We start from the raw sequence: 17,834 nt of genomic DNA on the forward strand, positions 1-17,834 counted from the left end.
CGGAGTGCTGATTTTCCTCGTTTATTTCCAGGCAATCTCATTTGACACTCTGAGCTGTGGCGTCGTTCTTTACATTTCCCCTGCTTTGTCACTCTGGAAGTGTGCTCTGCCAGGACCACTTCAGCTAGATTGGAAAAGAAACTGTCTGCGCTTGAATGCTTTAGGCTCTGAGGGACACTGGCTTGTGCTCTGCACTGTAAGAAAGAGCTGAAAGAAACAGCTTTGTTTTTATATGTTGGCCATATAAAAAGTTTAATCGAATGTGTTTACAAAACATCTTTTACAGTTACATAAAAAGGATCTGTGCAATGAATTAGAATGTGCCGTAATAGATGCGAAATGCTTTTATTGCTAAACAAAGGCAGCGAATAGTTCAGTTTTTCTCCTTAGGGAGAGGGCAGGAGGACTTTTTAACAGTGGCACTGCTGGGAAATAAAGTCCTGATCTATTTTTGATATGCTCCACAACCTCCAGCTGCAGATTTCAGCTCTCATCTGCTCTGCTGGGAAAAAAGACCACGTTTGAACCATGGACTTTTGTTTGTTTTGTCAGGACAGATTTACATTATGACAAAACGAAGGACGAAACAGCTGTACACCAGAGGCTTAGCGGAAAATGACGATTTTGTGAATGTGAGATATTTTAATTCACAGATGTCACTGAGAAAAAAAAACATGTCATAATGAAATTTTAGATTTAGATAAATACGCAAAAAAACTCTACTCACATGGAGTGAAAGAATGCAGATATCCATTGCAAATTAGGCTGGAAATTTGAGAGTTACGTGCTCAACTGTGATCTGAATGTTTATGCACAAGTATGCTTCCGATAATAAAAGCACTAAACATCCATAGATGCACATTCAAGGGTAATGCAATTTTGTTAAATGACCGTTTTCCATAATGGCATGGCTTAACTTTGACGATACCCCATGTGTATGTATATTTATATTTATGTATGTAAATGCATGTTATGGCTGAGATCAAGTGGTAACCAAAGAAAACAGTAATCATCCACTGCAGGGAGGGTGGTAGAGCCAAACACCTGCTGCACAGGCTGTGAGCTACAGCGTTGAGGTCAACATGCCTTCATAACCTCATTAAAGATCAACAATAAATTACCGTTAGAGGCCCCTGGCTTGTAAAACATGAATTGTGACAGGCCAAATGTGACTGTTTTGTGTTCTTAAAACATACCACAGTACAGTAACTAACTGTTATTTATATTTATTTAAGTTGACCCCAGGGTTTCTCATCCTGTCCTCCCCAGCCTCCTTACTTAAAGTAAGCCACCAACTGACACTTACATGGAAGGCTTTTGTCAGGTTATCTTTTGGCATGATCTGTGATGTGCTTTTGTTAAACGGAAGCTAACACAAAATCAAGCAAGTGAAAGAACAGAAACAGCTGAAAGGATTGCTGTGAGATCTGGAAATAAATAATGCTGGCATGCACAACAATGGTACATCCTCTTTATTGTGTTCTGTTGCTGTTAAAAGGGGGTTACCAGCCATCCCCCACCACAGAGTTAGTACATGGTTAGAATTCAGAGGCAGGAGGTCACATGCAGAGACACTGTGCGTAAGGCTCACTGAAGAGAAGAGCAGCACATTAGCTTTAATTACCAGCTATGACATAGCCCTGGGCTGCACATCCATTTGAGAATGGCCTTTTCTTAGTTCAGGACACAGCTCATGGGACACCTGAGCATTAAAATGCCTTTTTTTCCATAGAATTATGTTAAATGTTGGCCCACACCTGTGCAAATCAGCGTTTTCACATTCTTCTCTGAGTCTATAAATTAAGAATAACCGAAGACAGGAAATATAAATAGCATGTTTTTTCAATTAAAAAGCACAATTTTTTTTTCAGGCAATGAATGATTCTGGCCATTATATAACTGTGAATGTAGGAACCTGTTCAGCAAGTTACTTTCTTTCAGCTGCATTCTGCCTCTTTCTTTGTTGTGGGAGAAACAGAGAACCACCTTGGGGTCTAGTTTGTGTGACTGATCTCAAGTCCTGAGCAAAGTGAACCGTTTGAATCTGCGTGGTGAACGCACACCTGGGGGGCGGGGGAGGGGGGGGGCAGGCAGTGTTTGAGGAACCCCTAGGAGAAGCTGTTTACACCTCCCCCGCTGTGCCTCACACACAAAGCAGGGATGTGCTGCTGTGTTTCGACTGCTTTCGAAGAATAATGACATTACCCTGCTGTAGCACATTTCTTTTTTTACCATATAACAGTGTTTTTCTATTTATTTTGCAAATTCTGGGAAAAAAAAAAACGGTTGTCACATTATCCAGGTTTTTAATGTAGGTCTTTTTGACGTACTGTCTTCTACCAAAGTATTAAACAGCTTGAGGGTAACCCAATTTTAACTTTGCTTTACTAAAGTATCATTACTGTAATCGGTATGCATTGGGAAGAGGCTTTTCAGTTGTTTAATAACTAGAGCATACATATTTGAAATCATCACTTACATCAAAATAGCCCAGAATCTATTGCTTCATCCCAGCTCCTCTCTGTGGATTTTTGAAAGTCAGATTTGCAAATTGTGTTGTCTGTCAATCTTTGAAAAACTGTTGTTGATCACTGAAACACTTAAATGGCTTGGAAATACTAAAGTACTGTACGTAATAGATATGCTCTGCTCATTTTTGTCTTCCAGTGTGGAAATTTGTACCCATGTCAACAGTGCGCTAGCATTATGGCAGAAGCAGAATATGTACATCCTGTTTCTCATGTATTTTTGAGGCTAGAGGTACACAGCAACCAAATGATATGCGGTACAACCAGCTGCATTGCAAATTTTAAGGACCATCAAGGCACCCATAAAATGGCAAATTATGACTCTAGGCCAAGACAAATGACCTAAATGGTTCTACCTACACTGAATGCTCATTAAAAGGCTCATAGCCTTAAGTTACAAATCCAGTGACCATTCAGTGCTTCTGTATAACAGAGGGGGAAAGCCATGCACTGCAATTAGAGCATGAAAAAAAAATGTGTAAGGAAGTTAATAATTATCCATTGTAAAACCGGTTCTTTTTTTTCAATGTGCACATCTGTTGGATGAGGGACAGCATCTGCTGTGATTTCAGATTTGCATTAAGCCTAATCTATGTGCAAGTATCGCTCAAGCTTTTTACAGCAACGTGCATCGTGCCACACCGGTACCTGTCTGCCTCAGTTGTTAAAGTATTGGGCATTTATGCTTGCAGCATATCCCAGATTTCCTGCCAGCGCTATTAGAAGAGAAACATCTCTAGTATAAGAGGCCAAACAATGAGCTCCTCTAATGACGTTATATGCCTTTTTAGAATGTGTAATTCAGGTAAGAAAGCAGAACGGGTGATTTTCACACTCTTTAAAATCTGCTGGAGCATGAAGTGGCTGTAAATTACATATCATTACCACTGCATTCACTGAGCCTAAATGGACCTGTAATGAAGCTGATTGTGTGCTCTGCATGTGACCCCCCCCACCCCCCACCCCTCCCCGGCAAGGACGGCCGTGCGTTCTGCTCATTGAATTAAAGCGAAGGGCTTGTTTGAAAAGTCAAATGTCAAATGATAATCTGGATCCAGTGCAGTCTTTCAGCGCAGTGAAAAAAAATACAATATTTGCCATGGAGTAATTATTGCAGATCCGGCCACATTGACACGGAACGCATTTTGTTAAAGGATGTTTGCTCTGTGTACTGTACTTGGCCAGATTAAATGCACGGCATGTTTGAAATTCTAAACGGCCTTGAAAGCATTGCGCCGCCTCTGAGAAGACTTGAAATCTCCCAGACTTTGCTAATCGTTGGCCTTTGTTAAAATAATGACAAACAAATCCTCAGAGTGTTTATGGATTCTGGAAATGTTTGTTTTGTTGGACTGAAACCAATTTGGAAGGTACAAATCATAAAGGTTGATAAGCAAGAGGGGCCTGCCATTTTGCTGTTATTTCAGACAGCTTTTCAAAAAGGTTAGGAACCTCTAACCATGGCAGAGGGAGATTTGTAGCCCTTTAATTAAGATAACAGAGTCTATTCAAACCATTTATCTGAAGTGTGTTGTACAATCCAGTGTCAGTCCAGGGATGAAGGTTTTTTCCTCAAAAAAAATTATTATCAGCAAATGGTGTAAAGTGTGTATATACCACATATCTATGGGTGCATAAATCAGAGAAGAAAACAATACTATTACTATTTAGCTGAATGAGTTTTAATTTTACACTTTAATTACTTTCTCTGGCACTGTATATTTGTCTCAAATCAAAAAATACTTAATAAGCCTTTTGTCTCCCTGTCATCAAGATTTAGCTTTAGCTTCACTACCAAATCACTCAGCTTCTGTGGCATGTGACAGTTCGTTTCAAATATCATTACATTACATTACAGGCATTTTCTCAGATGCATTATCCAGAGCGACTTATATCAGTTACAGTTTTTTGTTAAACAATGTTATCCATTTAAGCTGGATATTTACTGAGGCAATTGTGGGTTAAGTACCTTGCCCAAGGGTACAGCAGCAGTGCCCCAGTGGGGAAGTGAACCAGCAACCTTTCAGTTATGAGTCCTGCTCCTTAACCACTATGCTACACTGTCACATATTAAAATGATCATAATAATTTCAATAATTATAATTATTAATATATTATTATTACAAGAGTTATATAAGTATTGTAATTATAATCCAAAGCTGTGGAAACAAGTGCCAAAAGGCCCAGAGAATCTTTAATCTTGTGGTGCAAGACACATTGCCCTGATCCTCTCATATATTCACATGCCCATCATTTTGAACCTGCATGTAGGAGTGGAAAATCTGAAAAGCTGACTTTGTTGCGTTGGTTTGATAGTGTGACCTGTCTGCCGCTGGCGTGGTCCACAGGGACTCCTCAGCCAGTATGTCATCTGTCCCATAGTCTGACACTCACTTATTTTTTCCTCCACACTCTGACTCATGCTTTTGTTAAAAGAAACGAGCTGGAGGATCTTTCATATATTCAGGCCAAGAGGCCAAATGTGCCCTTTCTTTGTATTTTGTCCAGAGCTTGCTACCCCTATAAATCATTTTGCTTTACTGCTCTCCTTCCAGTGTCTGGGGACCTTGTTGCGGCTGTGATTTCTTTTTTTTTTTTGAATTGCTGTAGTCTGTGGGTTGTGTGGAAGTGCAGAGACGAAGGAACTTGGTATCTGTGCTGAGCGCTTACACGGTCACTGAAGCTGGGTGGTAGTGTGTTGGTGTTGCTGAACGTGACAAACACTATAACCCACAGTTGTGTATGGAAATGTATGCAGCGCTGTCAGGGAAAGCTCTTAACTTGCCATTTTACGGGTGCCTTAGGTTTGTATTCTCCTCATTATGATTCTCATATATTGCCAAATGCATTATTTTTCCTTTGGCTCGGCAGTAGAAACTAATTGGATGCTGTGTCTATGTTTCTACTGCTTTGGGGGCAGGGCGGTCTGAACCTATTGGTGAACTGTAGTTAGGTGTCAAGTAATTTGGAGTGCCAGTGGCTGTAATATGTTACCCAACAATCTTGACTGTCTGTCACAACAGTTGCAGTTTGAGGGTTGTATAAATATGGCAACACTAAGATTGTTGATTATTCTAAACAAATCTCTTTTCTCTAAGAGGCTCCTAATTATCTCTTGAACCAAGATCTTCCTGTATTACTAAGTAGGATCGTGTCACACTTTTTAAACACCCTGCCTTTCTGCTGCAGCAGAATAAAAGCTTTCCTTTTTACCTTTTCTCTGGCTAATGCACTGACCGGCACTACATTATTTGAAGCTATTTTGAAGACTCTAATGGGCAGCGAAATCCCTTCCGCTCTGTTGAAATGCATAATCACCTAATGTGGTTATGTTCTTTTTTGTTGGAAATTGACCTTGTTAAGAAATTGCCTTTGATGTGTTCATTCTTCCTGCATACCCCCTCCGCTGCCAGTCCTAGTGGGATTGCTGTCTGTGGAGATCTACTACTCCACCGTTCAATTCCGACTTCTCACAAATGAAAATGCACTAAATTACCCAGCAGCCCCACTTCACTGGGTGGTAGTGTTAGGGCTCTGCTGTATGAAATACTGTTCTTGGTTAGACTCCATTTTGGTGAGGAGTCCCGTAAGGAATTCTTTGGCTATACACGAAGAAGTAAATAGTCAAATATTAATGTAAATTTAATATAAATATAAAAAATAAGACATACATGAAAACCAATCATAACTTTTTTCCTCTTTTTTTTGAAAAGAAATATTTATGTTTGTTGTTAATTTCAGTTTACTGACATATCACACTATAAAATGCCTTCAATCATGTTCTTAATGTATTCTAATGCTCCATACACACTGTAAGCCATGCAAGATCCACAACATCTTGGGTCTCATTATGATATGCAAATACAAAACGAAAGACTACAAATCTACCAGATGCAAGTGTTATGCCACTGTTGGTAACTCAGGCCAACCACTTTTTAATCTCATGTTTTGTCCAGAATGAGGAAGGGACTTTTCTAAATTCCATATTTTAAATTTTGGGAAGGGAGGCGTGTACCTTTTTATATTACCAGTTTTATCAGATACTGATATTTTTGTTGCTATGCATCATTGTTTATGTCATTCTACATCTGTGTTTCGAAGGAGGAAACATAGGAAGAAACATAATAGCATAGCAGTCACATTATTTGGTCTGAAACACTTGAGCAGGCTGGATTCATGGTTTTATTTTCTGTTACATGGCTGTGAACCAAATGAAGGAGTCATGAAAATTTCACTAAATAAAAAAGAATAAAAAGAATTTAGTGAAAAGGATCAGATTGCCTACCACTTACATACTTTGATGGCTGCTTGCCGCTGATAATTCCATTTCTGTTGAAATTCTATAAGTAATTTATGAAGCACATGATGCCTTTACATGCATCTTAGAACATAGCTGAAATGGGAGCAAATCATCAGCCCGATAAATATGCAGGCATGTGTGACTTTTAGGAATATTCTGCCATGTGTACCACGCTCTAGACTGACAATAAAAGCTCTGATTGTACGCAGTGTATGTATTAATTTTGTTTTCACTGTCTGCAGTGTGAATAGACCTGAGACAGCTTTTGGAGAGCAGATGCTTGTAAACTGATCTGATAAGTTCGTGCTGGAATTCTGAAGGGGATTTAATGTTATATTGTTGTGGCAGCTAGTACAATGTCATTTTAACAGCCCTAACAGCCCTGTGTAGAATGTTATCTTATGTTCTTTTTCAAGGGTCAATCCCATTCAGCAAAGACAATGTTTTTTAATAATAATAATAATAATAATAACACAATTTATTTTCCTATCAAACCTTTAACAGCCATTACCGTCATCATCATCACTATCATCAATAATAGCCGTAGTAGCCACAGTAGCTATAAGTCATAATTATCATAATAATAATGATCATTTTGAGATGTGGAAATACAGTCATATTGTCTGTATCCCTTACAGAATCTGGGTTTGTTTTCAGGACATGGTCCTTCTGTCTGCCTGCCTGCCCTCTTTAGTATTTGTTTTGATTTAGTGGCATTAGAAGTTTGTAGTATGGGTAAAAAAAACATGAGCCACTTGTACCACTGTATAAGTACCGTTAAGATGCCCTCTGTATCTCACCTGTCTTTGACTGCTTTAGCTTTTAACAATTGACAGTAAATACTTATCACCTATTAATAATAGAAATATTAGGCTGATATTGACAGGAATAAATTTGATGTTTAATACCTGACCTACTTTCTTTGATTATCCATTAATTTTTTTATTATTGAGTCTGAAATTGTTGTTGAATGATTAATATTGTCGTTCTATCCAGACATAAGCTGAGACAATGGGCTGTCAATGTTTTTGCCAGGGCAGACATGTATTAAAGCCTGCTGAAGGAAGCTAGTATCCTTGAAATGAAAGGAAAATTTATATTGGTACAATGTGACCTTTCTACTTTCTGAGGTGGGTGCAGCACTTCTGGTACTTCTGGTTGAGGGCAATATAGTGTTCTTATAATATTGATACCATGTTGGGTGCAAACATTGTTACGTCACGTTATAGTCATTACAGATGTTCTTGTCCAGAGCAGCTTATATAGGTTACAATGTGATGTTTACTTATGATTAGATATTTACTGAGGCAATTCTGTATTAAGTACCTTGCCCAAGGGCTACTACAGCAGCAGATTCTAGCAGCGTGGCATCAAACCAGCAACCTTTTGGTTACGAGCCCTGTTACCTACCATTATGCCACACTGCCACCCCATGTTGTTAGTAGCTAAAATGGAAGACCCATGAGATGTTGAACATAGTTGATAAAAAGGTAGATCCACTTGGTATTTCAGCTCCCTTCTTTCATACATTAATATACCCCAACATTAAGTGCAGTCCATGTTTACTGCCTAATAAGTACATTGCTCTCTTTTAGGTTTTTTGCATAAAATTGACACCATAGTTATTCGTTGGCTTCATAATGCCCCTCAGTCTATAGATTCCCTTCAGCCTGCATTCACCCCCTATTATGGATGCCCAGAAAAGTTTACAGTAAGCCCTTTTTAATGCAGTTGCTTTCAGTGGATACCTACAGGGAGTACACAGCAAATGATTACTGGAGAGTGACAGCGAGAGTTCATGGTTGCACCTTGACTCAACAGATCCGATACTTGGATAACATGAACTTCAGTGCTGAGCTGGAGTGCAATTATCTGAGGGGTAACGTTAATTACTATGTGAACTTGCCTAACCTGTCGCAGATATTAATAGATGTAAACCCTGACTCATTATTGGTAATAAGGGCTCAGCTATAGGTAGATGCTGATCTCACATTGAAACTTCTGGATTCACTGCTTTCTGCAAGGGTAACTCAGAAAGCCGTGTGGTACTGCTATCCACTGCTCACCTCCTAAATAATGTACAGATGCAAAGATCAAGCTGCCGCAGATGCTCCCACAGTGCATGATACGACTGAATTCAAGTCATGAGCTCCTGCCAAAAGAGGCAGTGTTGTTTACCCCGTTGCACCACCTGCTGTGTAAAAATGTCACCTGGCGATTAAGTGAATGCTGCCTTCAGGGCCTCTAAAGAGTGTTTATAGTTTTCAAACATGCTTCTATATTGGGATTCATGAAGCATATCCTTGTTGCTTGTGATGCCTCACCATATGGTGTGGAAACATTCTTATCTGACATCTAGGTAGATGATGTATAGAGACCCAGTAACTTTGCATCACAGTACCTAGCACCTACAGCACCTACAGAAGGGAGCTACGCAGAGCTGGAAAGAGGAGGTACCTACCAATGTTTTTGAACTGTAAAGCTTTATCTTCGGTCACCATGTTGCAATCTGCACTGAGCACAAACCTCTCATTAGACCTAGCACAATGAACTCAAAGCTGTGCCATCATGGCTTCTGGAAAAATTAAAACATGGCTACTTACGTTGGCAGCGTTTGAATACACCATCCAATACAAAGTGAAAGACCTGCATACTAATGCAAAGGCAATTACTTACTTTCCTGTGCGCCCCAGCTTATGTTGTGGTCCACTTCCAGGAGTTATTATCCCACTGGAGGAGAACCCATCCACTTTTTCTAGATGTAGACAAGATTTTTGTCCACATTTTTTTTGTGATTTGCCCCCCTCTTTTTTCCACCCTAATTTTTGTTGATCATACTGCTTTAAAATGTCCCTGCTAAGCATCAGCAACAGGATGAGTCACAACCAGGACAATCTTTGTCAGCGGATGCCATGTGAAAACCACACATTTTCATGTTTCCTATCCACCTTCAACATTCCTACAGTGTGACTCAAAGAATTTCTCTAGACAGAGAGAACACCATGCTGGTCTGACCCTGGTCGGCTACTGCTACACTCTCTTACTCAGAACATTTGTAAAAAGCCAGAGAACCTGAACTTAGGAGTGAAAAACACTTAGGTCACACTTAACCTGAGCCACAGTGTAATGAAATAATAATACAATGGTCGGTGAGGGTTTAAAAAGGGGGAGGGTGCAGTATGCAAGAGTTCAAATGGCAGAGATGAATTAAACGTGTATAGCAGGTTATGTTGTCACTGTATGATGAAAAATATCACAACCTCTTTTGAGTTATAATTCATTGTCAGTCAGTAATCATTATCACAATCAAAAAGGCTGGTATTCACATAACTGTGCCAAACCTCATGTAGCTGGCTAAACAGTCTGTACACTGTTATCAGTAGTTATCAATAACATAAGCTAGCCAGCTAAAACAAGGTTACTTTCACTCCACATCTTAATCATTCATGATGTGTATGTGTAAGTCACAAAACCACATACACACTTCTCCAATGCGTCTCTCCCACTTGATGTTGAATGAGCTAGATAGTCTGATTAAGGGCATGGTGGAGCCATTCCATCATGATCAAACACATTTCTGAAGTTGTGATTGGTCAATGGTTTTTTTGTCTTCCTGTTCATTCCTCCTGTCTCTTAGTGTCCTTGGTTCTTCTGTTATGTTTAGCAATAAAGCAGTCCTGAGTGAATTCCCCTGTGGAAGTTAAACTTCTCTCAACTCTGAACCCCCCACCTCCCTGCTGGTGTCAGGGCTTTACTTAAAAAGAATATCAATTGGATTTTCCGATGGCTGGCAAAGCAGGAGTGAGGCATGAGGGATCATATCCTGTTGACCTTGCTGGAGGAGTTCTGATTTATTTAATCTTTCATTGATTTTTCCTTTTTTTTCTTTAAAATGATTTTCATTCCTCTTCTAGCAAACACTATCAGAATCTCTATTAAAGTGTACCTAGAAGAAAAAACACAGAGATGCCAAGATTGCATTTTCTATTGCAAAAAAAAGGCTCTTCACAATTCACACACGAAAAGGAAGGCCCAGGTTGAATGTGTTGTATACAATACCAATACACCTAAGTGATTGAATAGTCATAAATCTGATTGTCAATGTCATACATTTTCTCTCCACTTGTGCAAACCTGTTAATGTAAGTCAAGAACAAGTAATTGAACAAAGTCAGACAATTTTCAAGGTTTTGCTTACCGTGAACACTAATGTTTTTTTTTTTGCAATTGAATAACTTTCTTTCCTTAGCTGTTTATGTCTGTTAAACACACACACACACACACACACACACACACATTTCCATTTTATTTCATGTCTATATGCTTGTTCATTATTGAATGACATTAAAAGGTAATATTTTCTAAATTTGCAGGATTAAATTGCCAGTGTGCTCTGTCCAGGCAACACCACAATATGCCTGCTTCAATGTCACAACAAAGGATGTTTAGACATGCCATTGTTGTGCCATGTTTAGGCATGGTACATACTTCTAATTCATTGGACATGCTGGCTTTCCATACAACAGAACAACATATAATAAAAAAAAATAGAAAATAAATTCTTTCTCTATGCGAGTACAGCTAAAAGCGGTCAAAGATAAATGTGAATGTTCCAATTCCTGTCAGTGAGTCTGATAATCATTCGTAAGTTGTACTTTGTTTATGTTGCCACTGAGGTCAGTCAGTTTAGCTTGATTCATATGTATTACCACTGATGAAATGCTTAGTGTTACACCCACAGCTTTCTGGGTACTTATTGCTTTGTGCTTAGGTGTGTTGAGATATGGATCTTTCCTATAAACAGTTGTATATTTCTTTACCTTCACATTTGAAATAGTACAATGATTGTACAGTACTGTTCAGTGGAATGTAGGCATCATTTCTTTGAATCTTTATGGTTAGAAACAATGAACAAAGCTAAAAGAGGAAATGGATTGCACTTCAGATTTGATTCATAAAAGACAGATGTAAAAGCATACTAAGTTTTACATAACATGATATTTATGCTTTATCAATATTCCTACGAAAATAGTTGCAAGTAATGGACTGAGTTATTGGGATGTACAATACAAACCATCTTTGTTTTCCTTCAGTCAGAAAGTGCTATTGATTTTTCAACCTGTGGTTTGAAAGACCCATAACTTTTCCCCCCAAAATTTTTAAAATGAAACTCTTCAATCTCCAGTATTACCTTTTTGATCATAGTGTGAAGAGAGAGCAAATATGGATTTTTCAATATCTTGGTCAGATGAACAAATTAGTGTTGAGGCTGACATGCAGTAGACTAGAATGTGCTTGATCTCAGCTAGTTGGTGCCAGAGAGGCGTTCATTAGAGGAAAAAACAGACGTTAGATGTGTATAACAGCACCACATTGTTTTGAATATGCACAGTGTGTAGATTTCTTGGCGGGCGTTAACATGAAGCCGCTAATGAGCTTGACGGCAAAAATCAATTGAATGAGACAGTGCTGGTTCATTGGCAGGCTAAAGCTGCATGCTGGCTTGTTGTGGTAACTCCCTTCTCCCCAGGCTCTGCACTCTTCCTCTGGCACTGTAGCCCATCTGCTCACCAGACTGCCCATAACTTTGTCTCCGCCTCCTTCCAAACTTGAGAGGCACAGCAGCTCCCCTTGTTGCCCGTAAAAGTCACGCCACGGAGCAGCCAGATCAGATACACACCTGAATGCAGGGTCCGTGGGGAGCACATACATTGCTGTTGTTGTTCAACCTGCCTTGGCTGACAAACACAGCTTTTGCCCACACTGACCCTGAAACGAGGCTGAATGGATGGGTAGCTTCCGCTGACATTTTGCGCTTCTCTCTTAAAACCCAGGGAAAAAAAGCAAAGCTTTGTTTTTTTTTTTTTTTTTTTCCTTTGGCAGGTCTTGCCATACTTCTGTCTTTATATATGTTATCAGCGGTCCCACGGTATGTAATGACATTACTTTAACAAAGGGTGACACTTTTTTGAGTCCTCTGTCACAAGTCACAAGTCAAAAGAGGAGACGGACGCTCTTCCATCTGAGGTGCAGGGACTCACAGAAAGTCCCCCGCCTCCCCCCAAGTCATTGTGACACTTCCTCTGCCATCACCCGGGGCGTGTCCCAGCGGAAGCATACCTACTGTCAACCACTGAGAGATTGTAGATTTTTCACATGTCCTCAGGTGGCAAGATCCCGCAAGCAGTGTCAGTATAAAGAGAAAGAATGGACTATGCTCTCCCAGATGGGCAGTAATTCAGTTTTCTTTGAATTGAGATGTTAGAAATACTCTGCTTTCAAAAGAGTCTGAGTGGATCAGTGTTGCCTATACAGTATATAGAGAAATGTTGCACTATATTTATGCGGCATAACATTTGTGGATATACATAGGTTTAAGGAGCCTGTATTTTGCCAACTGAACCATCTCAAATTTGAGTTTCCTCATTTGCATGTTATTTGCAATAGTAGAACAACTTGAAATTAACTTCAAATTACATCCCAGGAATTCACACTTGAACGCAAACAGTATGTGGTTATTTTTTCTCATACAAACCATAATTATATGAAATTGATTCAATAGTTGCTCACTGAGCAAGCAGGGAGAATAATGAATGATCTGCTCAAACAAATACTTGGTGGCTCATTGAACTTAATTGGTAATCTACTTTAAAACATAACAGGGCCAGAAAAAAAAATATTCCCTTATTTTTGTACAGCATTTTCAGCACTAGGGCATAAATTGGTTTGAAATGGCAACCTGTAGGACTACAATGATTGGCTTGAAATGTCTGCATTATGTTAATGCTAAAATATGTACAGGTGTATAAAATTTACAAGTCTGCTTTTGAGGAGTTCTGAGAATTTTCTGAAAACTTTTATTCTACCTGTATGGGTTGAACTGTCGAGGCAGGTACTGATAATGGATAAATGCATGAATGATGAAAATGACTGGAAATAAATGATTTAATCAGTTGTGTGTGGAAAATGTGGTCACCTTTGTGAGTGCTTGTGTGTGTGTGTGTGTTTGAGAGAGAGAGAGCGAGAGAGAGTAGACTAAACTCTAGAACTCAGCCATGGGTCATTGTCCTTCTCAACATAAAACCACAACATGGTTCTGTTGCAACATCAAAAATATGCACAGCCAAACATTATGTTTGATAGGGAGACTAAACGAAATGTGCTGCCAGTTACACTTTTCACTCATTTTGACGTTTCAATATTGTTAAAAAGTCTAGTTTAAAAGTGTAAGTGAAATGGATATGAATTTATATAATATTGCTGTATATTAGCATGAGAATGTCTATGTATGGATGCAGGGCTGGTTTTACAGCCACTGTTTTAAGTTATTTTCTCATTTTTCCTTGCATTCACAGGGGAATAACCTGTATATATAAACACATGGGGGGCGGCTTTCATTTTCCTCATGCTTGTATTGCCCTTTGACGTCATTTGTTTTGCTGTCACAGTTGGAAATGAAAAGATCATTGATCTTCTCAGAAAGGAGATGCAAATTCCTCTCTGTCTTTTGTAGTTTAGAGAAACAAACAAACACAATTGGCTGGCAGATGGCGAAGGCAGCAAATTGCATTCTCAGATTTCCAACAACAAACCAATTACTGCAATTACTGTACACATGCAGGTGTGCATGGACATGTATGTTTTGTGAATTTCTGGATTCATTTTCAGAGGAAAAAAGAAACAGAGAAAGGTATCTGAAAAATGTAGTAGTAGTAGTAGAAGTAAATGTTCCATCTCTTTTATCATTCACTTTAATTACAATGCTAATTAGAACAAATATGACGAGGAAGGCAATATAAGAAGGTTATAGCTACACAGGACCATAGGCACCACTATTTTGTGACTGTATGAGATGTGGACCAGACAAATACTGGCAGCTTCCTTCATCTGAAACAGTTCAGTTAATGTTTTTTTTTCTCTTCCTTTCTCTAAAAAGTTCATCGCATACCAGCAACCCCTGCAGGTCATAGTCTACATGTGTAAAGCTGCTCATTGGCACACTTGGCATGGGGACTGTGGTGTGACAAGAAGTGGTGGCTGACATCACATGTGTCGGTACAGAACACTTGTTTGTCAGTGGTCTCCTGGAATTTTAGCGGGGGTTGTAGTGACGAGTGGCATCATTATGATACAACTGAGCATTCTAGAGTGGGAGAAAAGGGTAAGAATGATCGGGACAGTCCACATTTATAAAATAAAATTTAAACAAATATATAGTATATGTAGTTATTAATAAATATTTATAATAAAAAAAAACAAGTAAGTGCAGTTTCTTAACCTCAGGCATGTTGGGTCCAATGTGATCCATTAGAACTCAAACACCATTGATTATATGTTTTGAACCACATCGTCAATGCAGCTGGTGCTGCTTTCTCTCTAGCCTAGTATCGGAAATCCATGCCCTCAATTAATTCCTATGATCGATATATAGTATATTATATGTGTGTAATGTTAACAGGAAACAAAGCCACCAATAAAATGACTGTTCTTATAATGGCTGTTCTCAGAACATTGATTCCATTATCTCTGTCTGATTGCTTCATGAATTCAGTGTTTTTTTTTTTGGTCTCTCAGTTGGTGCCAGATTTGTTGACTGCAATGAAAAATGAGTAATCAATAATGCTACGTGTTCAAACATTCTTGCAAAGCACAAACAGTACAAGTTGGCACAATGCCCACCTTTAGACACAGCGACTCTCTGACCCACACCAGAGTTCCTGGGTTGAGGTTAGACGATAAATTATCTCCCTGATTAATCAATGTTCTGTCTCCCCCTCATTCAAGCAAGTTGTGTTTAATTGTGTTCAATTGGCTCTACGGGCTATTTATAATCTGGAGTCTGCTAAATGCTAGGCAAGTTTTCCACATAAATATTTTCTTTCTTTTTAATGGACAAAATAAGTCATTCCTAGAATATAGATGAGGCTAATAGCACTTTTCACATTATCTGGCCTAGCTATCACTAATGTTGTATTTCTGCATAAAATGGGATTGTTTTGTTGAGATTTAATCACAGTCAATACCAGTGCTGGAATAGTAAGATGATATTGGTCACTGCCTTCAGCTAAGATGGTTCCTACATATTTCACTACGAATATTTGCGACTACAGGGACCTACATATACATTACATACATATGCTTCAATAACTACTCAGTGTTATGTTTAATTATTTATTTTCTATGGGGTTGTTGGTCTGGAAGTCAGCACTTCACTCATAGAAAAGTAACAGTGGCCTCCAACTATGTTTAAGTTATTGCCATGAAATAAAAAGCATTAAGTAAGCCTAATTGTATTTCATATCCCTTTCGATTTGGTTCACAAGGTATTTAAGAGTGAAAATCTAGTTATCATAAGAAGTTAATGAATCGTTTGTAATTACTCATTTGTAAGTGACCATATTAAGAGTAAACATTTGTTTCATATTGTAAACATATTGATAGAAAAAAGTAAACATGTGAAAGGGTGCAGTAAAATAACATTGTTGATTGTTGTACCCAATCAGGCTGCTTGGGTTGAATGACAGAATGGTTGTAGGTATTATTAGCAAACATTGTGTTTGATGTATGCAGTCTTTACACAGGATATAACTATGTGTGATGTTCTGTAAATTCTCGTGTGTCAGGAGGTGCTGAAAAATGTGTGAGATATTGTGACCACTGGCACAATCTCACCAAGGGCAGTTCCTTTTGGCAGATAAAAATGATTTTGATTCTGGTTTTGAACTACTTGTTGGATTAAATTAGAAGAAAAAAAATACATGCATTGATATTCAGTGTAACAGAAGGTGTTCATTTGTATGTGTGCGTTTAACTACACAATTTCACCATTGAACAGTTATTTTCATTAGCATATAAATGTATTTGACCTGAGGTCTTGCCCATGCAGCCTTCTCTATGTTGCATCACACCTTTAATTAGCTAATTACTTTGGTCTTTAATGGCACCCTCTTCTATTATCCTGCAAACATTGTTTCAACAGTCCTGTGTGTCTTGGCCATGGGTGATTATACTCAGTATTTATGAATGTATAGTTTTATGGAAGGTAATCTTGTCTATTTCCAGTGGCAACATTCAACCTTCACCATGACTCCTCAGCATATAGAAAAGTTTAGTTAATCTTGACTTTTTGTGTTTTCATCTCAGTGAAGAAAATGTATTCATAATATGCCTGATTCAATACTTAAAGAGTTTGAATCATCCTTTCTATTCAGCAAGCCATAGCTAATATCTCTGCTGAGGTGAATTAAAGTGGTACAATATGACAATAGTTGTGAATGTATGTGCTATAGAGTGGTATAAGTGAAGAACCAAAACAATTTCAAACTCTTCATTAACTGCAAAATAGGTGTGTGCATGTCTGTGTATGTGTGTCTGTGTGTATGTGTGTGTGTGTGTTTGTTCATATAGATTTGTGCTACAATAATTCTTTGTGACAGAAAAGAGAGATTTAATTTAAAGCTATTGTAGAAGCATGTATAGGACTTTGAATTTGAGATTGTGTCAGAATAGATTGTGAACGCTTGGAGCTGTCAGGAACTGAAGTTGACATTAATGTGGGAGTGTTAACATCAGCATCTCTTGTGTAGAGTTCTGTCTTTGATAGAGTTGAGGAAGCCTTCTGCAGGGTTGGATGGCACCCTGGTCATAAGACTAAGTGATCATCTTAGCCTATACATTTCATGGCAGTGTTGATACATTGCTGTTTGACCTACAGATTCATCTTAATTTGAGTATTCATAAACTTCTGCTGACTGTGCTGAAATCTTTTTTTTTTTTTTTTTTTGTGAAATCAAATCAAATCCTCAATTGAAATAGCTTAGGAATAACTGTAAATGTGCTCTTTTTATTCTGTAACAACAATGTGTTCAGTATAACAATACTGAATTCTGATAATTTTCAAAGACATTCACTTTACAGAAGAGCTGTGTAAAAATTAGTTTTTTTATTATTACAGAGTATATCTCAGGTTATTACTTATATACATATGCAGTTCATATGTGTAGAGAC

At 38.4% G+C, this 17,834-nt stretch overlaps 1 protein-coding gene across 2 annotated transcripts in view; it reads left to right on the forward strand.

The window, feature by feature from the left end:
• The window catches only part of LOC118783563 (cell adhesion molecule 2-like), a 310,327-nt gene that overhangs the window by 48,978 nt on the left and 243,515 nt on the right, over positions 1–17,834 (forward strand). The gene's annotated exons all lie outside the window — the stretch shown is intronic.

Source organism: Megalops cyprinoides, chromosome 9, assembly GCF_013368585.1.
Source record: "Megalops cyprinoides isolate fMegCyp1 chromosome 9, fMegCyp1.pri, whole genome shotgun sequence".
NCBI lineage: Eukaryota > Metazoa > Chordata > Actinopteri > Elopiformes > Megalopidae > Megalops > Megalops cyprinoides.